The following is a 12,202-nucleotide window of genomic DNA, read 5'->3' as shown; positions in this document are numbered from 1 at the left end:
CCAGTCCCGTCCGAGGCCTTCCGTTCCGTGCTGCCCGGTGAGTACCATTGCTGGGGTAGTATCTAGACAGGGTCAGTCTAAATTGACCCCTGGTCCGTGGGTTGGTGGTACCCAAGCCCACAAACGAAGTGTTCACCTAGGTGGATACGGGTCTTGATGCGTTCCTTTATGGGACCGGTATGTTCCGTACTGTTACAGCAGTGCATCCAGTAACTCTAGTCTGTTCCGTTCTCGAGAATTCTGTTCTGTTTCTGTTTTCAGTATTTTCAGGTAGTATTCTGTTCGAACTGTTATGTTATGATATTGTTTAATGTATTCCCAATGTCGTGGTATGCCTGAATTGTTTTCCCAATTGTTATTGTTTTTCGTGTATTGTATTGTGTTCCGATTCAAGTTTAGAATGCCGCTCTTTTCCAAGTTACGTCAGTTAAGTACTAGAAAGGGTCTGCTGGAAGCAGCAGTTCCTGTTCCGCCTAGGGACAGTCCAGGTCACTTTATGTATCAGAAACATGGCATAAGCGCCATATTGTATCTAGATTTATGGGTAGAGTATACCAAACAGTTAGAAGAAAAATATAGATGGCCCGTATCGGGTACATGGGATGCCGAATGTATCATGCGAGTAGAAGAAGCATTATGGAAAAAGAAAGCCAGACAGTCACAGAAAGATGCCATCGAGTTATGGCGTAAGGAAGCGCATAGAAGAACGGAAAAGGAAGTCAGAAAGTCAGAGTTAAGTAGAGAATCCCAAGAACGAGCCCAAGAAAGAGAATTAATCGAGATAGGTGAACAAGTTAAAGCCGAACAGTCAGACAGACAGAGGCATGCCCTCATTAAGGGTATGTATCCTCTTCTTGCCGAAGGAGTGCCAAAAGCGACCCCAGAGGCATCTAGTAACTTCCCGCCGCCATTAGTTCCGACCAAGCTACGTCACAAACCGACCGCAGCTGATATTTTTATTTCGTCCTATTTGGACGACACAGTTCCAGAATATGCAAATCCAGTTCGCGCTCCACCTGTCCCCGTAAATCAGGCACTTCCCGTTCCTCCAGACACCGGAGTACCTGTTACGGTACCCCCGGGTCAGCCAGCCATACAAGTTCAGCCCACGTTACAATTACCGACCCTGCAAGCACGAAGAATGTCAGTCGACGATTCTAGTCTAGGGGCAGCAGGAGGAGGTCCTCCTCAAACCCCGCCACCACACAATCGTTTGTCAGCACTCGAATTACATGCTCAAGCATCACAGCGTACTCCTAGAAGTAATAAGTCTGTTACAGAAATCAGACAGGCCCTTGCCGAATGTGTCTATGACACAGTCCCAGGCGAGTATAATATGGTTTTATATTCCGTACGCGTAAGAAGGGTGACCGAGTATCTTGTCACCTTGCCGAATATGAAGGAAGATCTAGACAGAATATATCGTTTCATCCGTACAGGGGATGATCCAGAAAGTATTGGCGAGATTATGTCTCAAAGAAAAGCCGAGATTCAGCTCATGGTATTAAAGTTCCTGATCAATTGTCTAATAAGAGAACAAGATTATCCGTCTAAAGATCCCGCCGAAATGAGAATCTTAACAAGGTGGAGTGATAATATAGCCGAGGGTAAGCACAAGACCATTAGTGCCATGGAAAGTATGTACAAGAAAATTCGTAAAGAAATAATAAGGTTACACGAACAGCGTAAAGCAGCACAAGTAAGCGAGAAAGAAAGTGTCTCTGATCCTGAAGAGGAAGACGAGAATCCCGCCAGAATAGCGTATGTAGGAAAATCCCGATTTCCAGATCGCCATTTACGTTCAGAACCCAAGTCTATGTTTCATCATCCAGCGCCAGAACGAGGTTCTCTAGAACAAGTATTTCAAGCTACCGATCACATTCTGAAATCACGAGTCGGTTACAGCGAATTAAGTACCATGCACGAACAAGAACTAGCCCGATCAGCAGTCCGATGGATTACTGACTCTACCACTTTTTCAGACGAAATAGTGGCACAAATGTTTCTGAAACTGCCCCCAGCCGAGCAACGACTGGTGGGTATGTATATGATCCAGCACCTCATTACCTTGTATGAGGGTCAACATTCTGATCCAGGCCCGTTACATGATATCCTGAACGAGTTACTCCAGTACAGATGGAGAGGTCTAGGTACCGATTTAATTAGTGTCATTCTAGAACAGCGTCACAAGTATAGAACGTTCCTGAACCCGCATTTTGTTCATGTCTCACCCCCAGAACGTAAACCATTCTATATAGACAGACAGAATCCGCTACGAGAAGTCCACCCAGTCCAAGGGGCGGGTGGCGTAATGCAACGAGTGTTTGTATACACTCCGATATCAAAGATGGAACTCCTCGAGATGAAGAAATTAATTCCCTGTCATGACAAAGATCCAGCGGGGTTCCATAGAGAATTAAAAGACATGCTCCGTATGGGAGAATACACTTACCCAGATATCATTAAAATGTTAAAGGTCCTGCTACCCGCAGGGGTGTATGAAAAGTTAAAAGAAAAAGAATGGGAGGTGGGAGAGAAAAAGATCGATTGGACAGCTCTAGAAGCTGAAGACAAGGCACGAGTACCAGGTACCGGTCTTGGAGATAAATGTAAAGAATTACCAGAATTATTGATTCAAGTTTTACCCAGATTATTGACAACTAGGAAAGAAGACTGGGATGCAATCTCAGCCTGTAAACAGAAACAAGATGAAGACCTTAGTGATTTTTATTCTAGATTCGAGAAATGTTTCAGCATTAATAGTGGTCTCAAGACAAGTAGTGAGTCATACCCTCATCTTTTCGTTACCAAATTAGTCGAGAATTCAAGTCCACAAATTAAAAACCGAGTTTTGAAAGTCGAAAGCACCTGGCAAGCAAATACTCCGTCCCAGATGCTCCAGATGCTCCAGTATCACCAGAATAGAATCAGAGAAGAGCAAGAACACGAAAGAAAACGTATGAAAGACACGAAAATGAAAGTGCTAGTTGCACAATCTATTCCTCAAGACAGTCAGAAGAGAGGTCCGAATCAAGCCAGTCATCCTGCGGCTCCCGTTAAAGGGAACTGCAATTATTGTAAACAGCCAGGTCATTTTATAAACGAGTGTGCAGTTCTGAAACACAACATAGCTACTGGTAAGACTAAAGAAAGACCACGTCCGCCGAGACAAGAACAAGTTTCACAGACTCCTCAGTCACAGAATGCACCACAGACAGTTACCGTACCGCAGCCTATTGCTGCAACACAGCATGTCACACAGCAGATGTACCAGTATGCACAGTCTGAGTATCCAGAGTATCAACAGTATTCATGAAACAGCCTAGAGAGGGAGGTAGGCTTGCCTCTCATCGAGATACCTGTAGACCAAGAAGGTCCCTATGTTCATAGTCAAGTATTAGGGAAAGACAGAAAGTTTTTGATCGATACAGGGGCAAGTAGGACCACAATTAGTCACGCCGAAGTTCCAGGGGCTCCGCTCTCAGGCTCAAGAAATGTTTCCCTTGGATTTTCAGGAAAACCCATAGTTAATGAGATATCAAAGCCAGTTACTCTAGAAGTAGGTCCCTTGTCCCGTACTACTGATCTGTTACTTACTAAGTCATGTCCAGAAAATCTATTAGGCATTAAGACACTGAAAGAGTTAGGTGCAGTTATTTGCTGTTCCCCAGAGGGAATACGTCTGTTCCTACGTGACTTTAAAGGTCACTATGTATTACGAGATTTTGATTCAAGATTGTCTAATGTTCCGCAGCATTTATGGGCGCAAGGTCCAACTGATGTAGGTTACATGCAAATCACACCCTATCGTGTGACTCTCAAACCAGGTGTAGTGTTACCACGAATCAGGCAGTACAGATTGCCACCTGAGGCTGTAGCAGCCTTATCCAAAATTATTGACGAGCTCATGGCTCAAGGAGTAGTTGTAGAAACTGACTCCAATGTATGTAATTCTCCGATCATTCCAGTCATGAAACGTACTGATCCAAATGCACCCCCAGTATATCGATTAGTGATTGATTTACGAGAGCTTAACAAATGTATTATTCCTCAGTACCCAGTTGTTCCAGACATTTCTTCCCTGTTAACAGCCATTGATTCCGAAGCCATGTTTTTCACTGTTATTGACCTCAAGAATGCATTTTTTAGTGTTCCAATTCATCCAGACAGCCAGTTTCTTTTCGGATTTTGTTTAAATGGAAGGAGCTATATGTTTACACGCGCTCCTCAAGGTTTCACAGAAAGCCCTAGTATTTACAGTCAAGCACTCAAGAGACAACTAGACAACATTCACATGCCAACTGACACTGCCCTGCTCCAGTATGTCGATGATCTACTGATCACAGCCCGTTCTGAACGTGACTGCGAGCGTGCATCACTTACGGTTCTGTATTTTCTAGCCGAGATGGGGCACAAGGTGTCACCTTCGAAGCTTCAATTCTGTGTCCAGCAAGTGGTATACTTAGGACACTTGCTGTCCAAGAGGGGTAGGCAGTTGACACCCGACCGTATCCAGTTAATAGCGAGTCTTCCCCAGCCCAGAACCCAGAAGGAGGTACGTGCTTTTATCGGCCTTACTTCTTATTGTAGACAATGGATTCCCCAGTATGCATTCCTAGCCAAGCCACTGATACAGTTAACGACACAGGAGGCAGCCGTATCGACTGTCCTCCCTTGGACATCTGACCATACACTTAGTTTCAACGAGTTAAAGAAAGCCCTATGTCAAGCTCCAGTTCTAGCTACACCGAACTACAGTAAGCCTTTTACACTTTTCGTTACAGAACGCGAAGGTACAGCATTATCTGTTCTCACACAAGATCAAGCAGGTCAATACAAGCCCTGTGCTTATTTCTCGAGCACATTAGATCCAGTCGCCCAGGCGTTGCCTGCGTGCCTCAAGTCAGTTGCAGCCACAGCACTAGCTATCAGACAAAGTGATTCTATAGTTTTAGGACATTCCCTGACAGTACAAGTCCCACATTCAGTAGAAGTTCTTTTAAACCGAACACAAACTCAGCACTTGACAATTGCACGTTTAACAGGTTATGAATTGACACTGTTCCAGCCACACATAGAAATTAGACGCTGCAACGTCCTGAATCCTGCTACACTGTTACCATCAGTTAATTCAAATCCAGACACACATGATTGTGTGGAAGTAGTTAACATTACGACAAAGCCAAGACAAGACCTGACAGATATTCCGTTACCAGATCCTGACCTGACACTTTATGTGGATGGTTCATGTATGAGAACTAGTACAGGAGAACTAGTCGCCGCGTATGCAGTGACTACTGACACTGAAGTTATTGAAACACACCGTATTGATACTCTGTCCGCTCAAGCAGCAGAGCTAGTTGCTCTGACACAAGCCTGTATACATGCCAAAAACCTGAAGGTTAATGTTTACACAGATTCACGTTACGCATTCGGAGTTGTACACGACTTCGGAGTGCTCTGGCAGGAGAGAGGTTTTATGACTTCTCATGGAACCAAGATTCAGCATGGTCTCCTTATTCAAGCCCTGTTAGATGCCATACATTTACCGACATCTATTGCTATCATGAAGTGCAAAGCACATACGAAAGTCACTGACATTATTTCCCAAGGTAATGATTTAGCAGACCGCACAGCCAAGCTTACAGCACAGACTCCAGACATTCCAGTTAATCAGACACATATTCCAGATCTGACCACATGCATGACAGTTAAGGACCCTACACAAGATGTCATAGATATCCAGTTACATGCTACTCCCGATGAAATCAAGAAATGGTCTGTACAAGGAGGGGTCCAGACAGATCAAGGATGGTTAACGAAGGGTAGAGCCACATGGTTTCTCCCCGATTCTATGGTTCAAGTCATTATCAATACCGCACATAGTCCAGCACATTTAGGAGAAAAAGCTATGTTAGACAGTATCCAGAACATTTGGTTCAACAAGCATTTACGAGCTGCAGCCAAGCAGAAAGTCCGTACCTGTATGATATGTTGTCAGTTTAATCCAGGAAAAAGTGTCCCGGTGGAACAAGGTGGTTTCCAGCCCCCTGACCACCCTTTTGAGGTCCTCCAGATGGATTATATTCAAATGGAGCGATGTCGAGGTTTCAAGTATGTCCTTGTAGTTGTATGCGCCCTGTCCAGATGGACAGAAGCATATCCAGTCCCAGATTACACAGCCGCGACCACTGCCAAGCAGTTGGTTCGTGAATTCTTCCCTAGATATGGACTCCCTAGAGTCGTATATTCTGATAACGGCCAGCCATTCTCATCCGAACTCATGAAACACGTTTCCCTGTTGTTAGGGTACCAGTGGAAGTTCCATTGTGTACGCCATCCAGAAGCAGCTGGACTAGTCGAAAGACATAATCAGACTCTGAAAATCCGTATAGCAAAGGTTTGTAAAGACAAGGGTGTGGACTGGTTAGTAGCTTTGCCAGTCGCTCTGTTTTACATGCGTATGGTCGCACATTCCAGATCAGGTCTGTCCCCGTATGAGGTCGTTTTCGGCCGCCCCCCTAATATGTGGGGTACTCCTAGACCCCGAAGTATTACCGATGTTTCATGTAATATGCTGACAGATTACCTAGCTTCCTTGATGTCTGCCCTCAACTCATGTCGTTCACAGGTTGCCGCCGCATTTCCAGACAATACCGAGGTGGCACCGCACGAGATCGTTCCAGGTTCCTTGGTGATGATCAGAAATTTCGACAGATCAAGTCCGCTGGAACCACGTTGGAAGGAGCCACGTCAGGTCCTTTTGACCACCCGAACTGCCGTCAAGTTGGAAGGCAGGAAGGGGTGGGTCCACCTTTCTCATGTAAAACTTTTCAAAGGACCGAAACCAGTCTTCAAAAACATTGCCAAGAACATTTACCAGGATTTGAAGGATTGCCAGAACATTGTTTTAAAGGACTGTCCCGCACAAGACTTTACTACAACCCCTCCCTTGTTAGAGAAAACTCCGCAACAGGAGTATAAATTAAAGCTCAGGTCTAATAAGTCAGCCAGTTTGATTGTATAAGTCCTCCCCTAGGTGAAACGGTTAGACTGTTTCTGACATGTATAAAATAGACCCCCATAGTGAGAGAGTCAGTCAAAGCTCAATCACATGTATCGTTTTTCTGAGTTTCATATTATTCATCAGCATAATGATTTCCTGCACTAGTTACGCACTTTTCCTGTGTTTTCCAGTTCCTCATGTAAATATGTCTGCTAATGCTACAGTAGAGCACACGTTTAGTGATCTGCCTCCTCACGAATATGCATACCGCCTCGCTATGCGTAATAACACATTTATCCGTATGTTACATTATTCACACCAGACCAGCAATGCCACTAATTGTTGGGTGTGTGGTCGACTCCCCCCTTTCCAGACACCGAAGGGAGTTCTGCCACTCTTTCCTTATCCATTCTCACACAATGGTTCGTGTGGAGCATGGTCCACGTTAACGTCATCCTCAACAGATATGTCTTTTCTTAACAGTACATGTTTCCCTGACAAGCAAGGTTTCCCCCACAGAACAGGTTCAGATTTAGAAAATGAAGTATATGATCTAGGAAATTATTCGTCGAATTTCATGGTTCTGAATGTTCAGTCTGATACTACTCCAGACTCACCCGCTATTTCAGTACTACCAGTCAAAGGCGAATTATGTGTCCGTAGTTATGGTTCTGTACATATAGGTCATAGTGAATGTACTACTGTTATCAAGTATAGTGACAGTGGGAAATCTATTTTCAAAACATCACGTCATTCTTATTTTATTTGTGGTCAAACTGCATATGTCCGTCTGCCCCTCGATTGGGAGGGAACCTGTTACATTGCTTTCCTACTGCCACCTGTTTTTCTAGCCCCACCTGACTATCATAAGAATTCTTTCTTAGTACACACTAGACACAAGAGAAATCTCCCGATTGTTGATTATACTGAAACCGCCGCAGAGCAATTCATTGATATAGATAAAGGTGTTTTCCCTTATTTAGGTACAGTTGTAAATAGTAAACTCATTCGTAGGTTAACAAGAACCCTTGAAGCAGTAGTAGATGAGACTGCCTCCGCTCTAGGTAACTTAACTGAAGAGCAATCCTTTATGAGAATTGTCGTTTTACAGAATCGTCTCGTCCTTGACGTCATACTGGCCGATAGGGGCGGGGCCTGTAGAATTCTCGGATCCAGTTGTTGTATTTTCATTCCAAATAACGCGCCGTCTGTTTATTCAGCTATAACCAGACTCCATAAAATTGCCCATCTGTTACACCAAGATCCAGGCACCTGGACATGGTCCGGTTGGTTCTGGAATATAATTTCCGCATGGGGTTGGAAAGTCCTGTCCTTTTTCGGTATTGCAGTAGCGATCATATTTAGCTGCTGCCTCTGTATACAATGTGGCCCTGCGATTTGCAGCATGTGTGCTACCTCTTGTATTCCCAGTCCCAAGCCCTGTTCTAAATCCCGTTCCAAGACAATTCGAGACGAGCAAATGGTACTGTATGAAATGATAGATGGTATCATGAATATTGATGTTTCCTGATGGAAACGTAGTGACAAGGAGGGAATGTGGAAAAGTAAATTTTGCCATGTTCTGTGTCCCTACGTCTCATCCATCATATGTTATGTGTGCATGATCAATATGCATATGTTATTCCCCATTTCTGATTAAAGACGCAATTACAGTTGTGTCCACTTCTAGTATGTTAGTTTCCAGTCCTCGTGAATACTACGAATATCAGGCCTATGTAAGTAATGTTGCCACGTTTCTCAGTGTGCACGTTATTCAATTATAAAGTCCCCGTTTCCAGGCCTCAAAAGGGCCCGGACCACAGATTCAGCTCCTGTCTCCTGAAAGCCTCGCTGAGGAGCGATACAGCCCCCACCTGTATCCTCGACCCTTCACTTACTTCCTGCCTTGCAGTGCCCGGTGCACCCCGGCTCTGCCTCTGAGTCTGCCAAAAGTATGTTATAGTTCCTGCTATCAGTTCAGTCCTCCTCCTCTGCATTCCTAAGCTACTGAACTGCATCAATAGTTTCCGTCATTGTCTAGCCTTCTCGTCTCCACGTTAGAGAAATACTGTATTTAATGGTCATTTAATATTCTTCACGCACTACATGTAGAATAATGCATGGTCCAGTCTTAGAATCAAGTTAGCCTTTCCCCTCATGACTTCTAGTTTATATCAACATGTTCCCTAAACATGAGATACCAGATAGGGTTTAGGTACATGTCGCTCCGACCCTCCAGACTCTAGTCTCTGCTCCTAGCACAGAGTTCGTAGCCCCCAGCTTCTCCTAGTAACACGTCATTGCTAGTTTTCGCGCACCATTAGGTTAGAGGTCCCGGCTCCTTAGGTAGCCCCCTCCAATGTTTCCGCCCATTCAGGACATATTCTGTTACGTTTTTGCATCACATGTCTAAGTAAACTCCCAGTTACACCCCTTATTTCTGTTATCTCTCGCGACTGCTACGCGTCACGCCTTCTACTCCACCTACTGTTACGCCCACTGCAATGTAATGCTATGTGTTTGCGCTATGTATATAAATCAATGTTTTGTTATTAAATGCCAGCGCGCTCATCCCAGACCTAGCCCCAGCAGCTGCTGGGCCTCTTTTCCCCTGCTGGGCCCCAGTTGTCCTGCTGGGCCCCTGTCATTCTGTTCCTATGCAGGTTGTCCTGATCCTGTCCTTATGCTGTAATAAACCTGCAGAAACTCCTACTACCTCGAATCTTGACTCTTATTTTATTGAGCTATCTGTTATGCTATAAGTCTAGTCAAAAATAGGGTATTATTTATTTATTTACCACACTACTTGTAATTTTGTTGTAACTTTCTGGGGTACACCCGGGTACAGTGCGTTGCCGTAATCCAGCCTTGATAAGACGAGACCTTGGATCAAGAGTTTCCTTGATTGGAAAGGGAGCAATGGCAGGACTTTTCGGGTGGACCGTAGGAGACCGAAGCAAACTCCGGCCGTTTTCCTGGCTTGGGTTTGCATGGTGAGGTTTTTATCAAGCCATAGACCGAGGCTTTTAATCTCAGGCTTGGGAGTTGGAGGTTTGCCCATGCAGGGGGGCCAGAGGGAGTCTGGATGGAAGTGGGCTTGGTTCCCCATCACCATGATCTCGGTCTTGTGGCTATTCAGCTTCAAGTGAGATCTGTCCATCCAGCTGACTATGTCTTTTAAGCAAGAGTAGAGGTCTATGATGGGATTTTCCTGCTGGGAAAGGGAAACCACCAGCTGCGTATCATCCGCGTATGTCAGGAGTTTTATCCCATACGGGGTGACTATCTTTTCCAGGGGGGACATATAAACGTTGAAGAGTGTAGGGCTCAAGGAGGATCCCTGAGGCACTCCACAACGTATGGGGGTCTCTTTAGATGTGTACTTGCCCTCTATAACCTGGAATGAGCGGTCCTGCAGAAATGATTTCAGCCAAGACAGGGCGATGCCTGTAATCCCAAGGTCACTGAGTCGCTGGGCCAGGATCTGGTGGTTGACCGTGTCGAAGGCCGCGCTTAGGTCCAGGAGGATCACTGCCACTGATCCTCCTGTATCCATGATCTTTCTGGCTTCCTCGACCACTCTCACCATCACTGTTTTAGTGCCCTGGCCCGGGCGAAAGCCTGTCTGTGATGATTTAAGTAGATCGTTGGATTCAAGATACTTAGACAGCTGAGAGTTGATACATTTTTCTGTGATCTTGCTGGTGCATGGAAGAAGGGAGATCGGTCTAAAGTTGGAGAGGTTGGAGGGATCTAGGTTAGGTTTGTTCAGTAAGGCCCTTACCTTTGCCTTTTTCCAGCTGGGGGGACCAATCCGTTGGTCAGCGAGGCATTGATCACATTTACCAATGGTTCCAAGATGGTGGGTGCAACCAGCTTTAAGATTTTGACTGGAGCAGGGTCCGAAGGTGAGCCACTTTTAAGTGATTGGAAGATAGGGAACAGAGTATCAGGACTTATCGGGATGAATGAGTCAAATCCCATATTAGGATCGTTGCCCTGCTGTACCGATGGCAATGCCTGGTCTGTCGGGGAGAGGGGTGGGAGTGACTGTAAAATATTTTGGATCTTATGGTCAAAAAAACATAGCCAGCTCATCACAATGATTGTTTGAGGGGTCAATAGAGCCGGTGGGTTCTGGTGTTTTAAGAAGTTGTTTAACGATTCGGAAAGTCTCCCTCGATGAGCATGATGCCGAGCTGATTTTCTCTTGAAAAAAAGCAGTCTGGGCATTTTTCAGGGCTTTTTTATACGTAAGGATGGACAGTCTGTAGTCCTTCTTGCGGCTAGGGTCGAAGTCTTTCCGCCATTCTCTTTCGGCTTTTTTGCAAAATTTCTTTAGCTGGCGGGTCTCCTGGGAGAACCAAGGAGCGGATGTTTTTTTACAGGAGGTAAGATGAGATTTTTTTGGGAGGGTCATGTTAAGGGAGTTTTCAATCCAGGAGGAAAACTTCATATCTGCTTTGATAGGGTCTGTTTCCAAAGGTGGTTTGTGGAATTCCAAAGCCTGCTTCCACTTCTCAGTATCTAACTTGGCCCATGGACGCGTGGGTTTATCTGAGGATCTATTGGGAAGAAGGATATGGGGTATTTCCCACCTGAAAGGGATGAGTAGATGATCCGACCATGGCAGCGGGATCGGGACCTTAGTTTTAAAATTGTTCATGTTACTTATGATGGGGTCAAGTAGATGTCCGAGCATGTGCGTGGGTTGATTGCTCTGTAAGTGGAGCTGGAGGGTCGCTAGCTCTGCAATCAACTCTGAGGCGGTGTTATCCTCGCTGCTGTCGAAATGAATATTAAGGTCCCGTAGGACTATCATGTTGGGCGAGGTGCTGGACAGTATAGTTGAAAATTCCACCAGGGAACTACAGAATTGGCCCAAAGACCCTTGTGGGCGGTAGATGAGGAGTCCTGAGAGGGATTTGCATGGGGATAGCTGAATATTAAAATGTACATTTTCACAATTTGATAAGGGGCTGTCGTGAAATCGACATGTAAATTGGTCCCTATAGACAATAGCAATCCCACCTCCCTTTCCCTTTGCTCGATCTAAATGTTGCAGGAGGTAACCCTGAGGTAACGCCTGAACAATGTCATAGTCCGAGTCTGGTGTGAGCCACGTTTCTGTAAGAAACAAGATCTCAAATTTCTCCTCTTTTAGTAACATATATATTTCCTGGGAGTGTTTGGGTA

This window comes from Lissotriton helveticus, chromosome 2_2, assembly GCF_964261635.1.
Source record: "Lissotriton helveticus chromosome 2_2, aLisHel1.1, whole genome shotgun sequence".
Taxonomy (NCBI): Eukaryota; Metazoa; Chordata; class Amphibia; order Caudata; family Salamandridae; genus Lissotriton; species Lissotriton helveticus.
The sequence above is the reverse complement of the archived record's forward strand: the minus strand, read 5'-3'. Positions refer to the sequence as shown.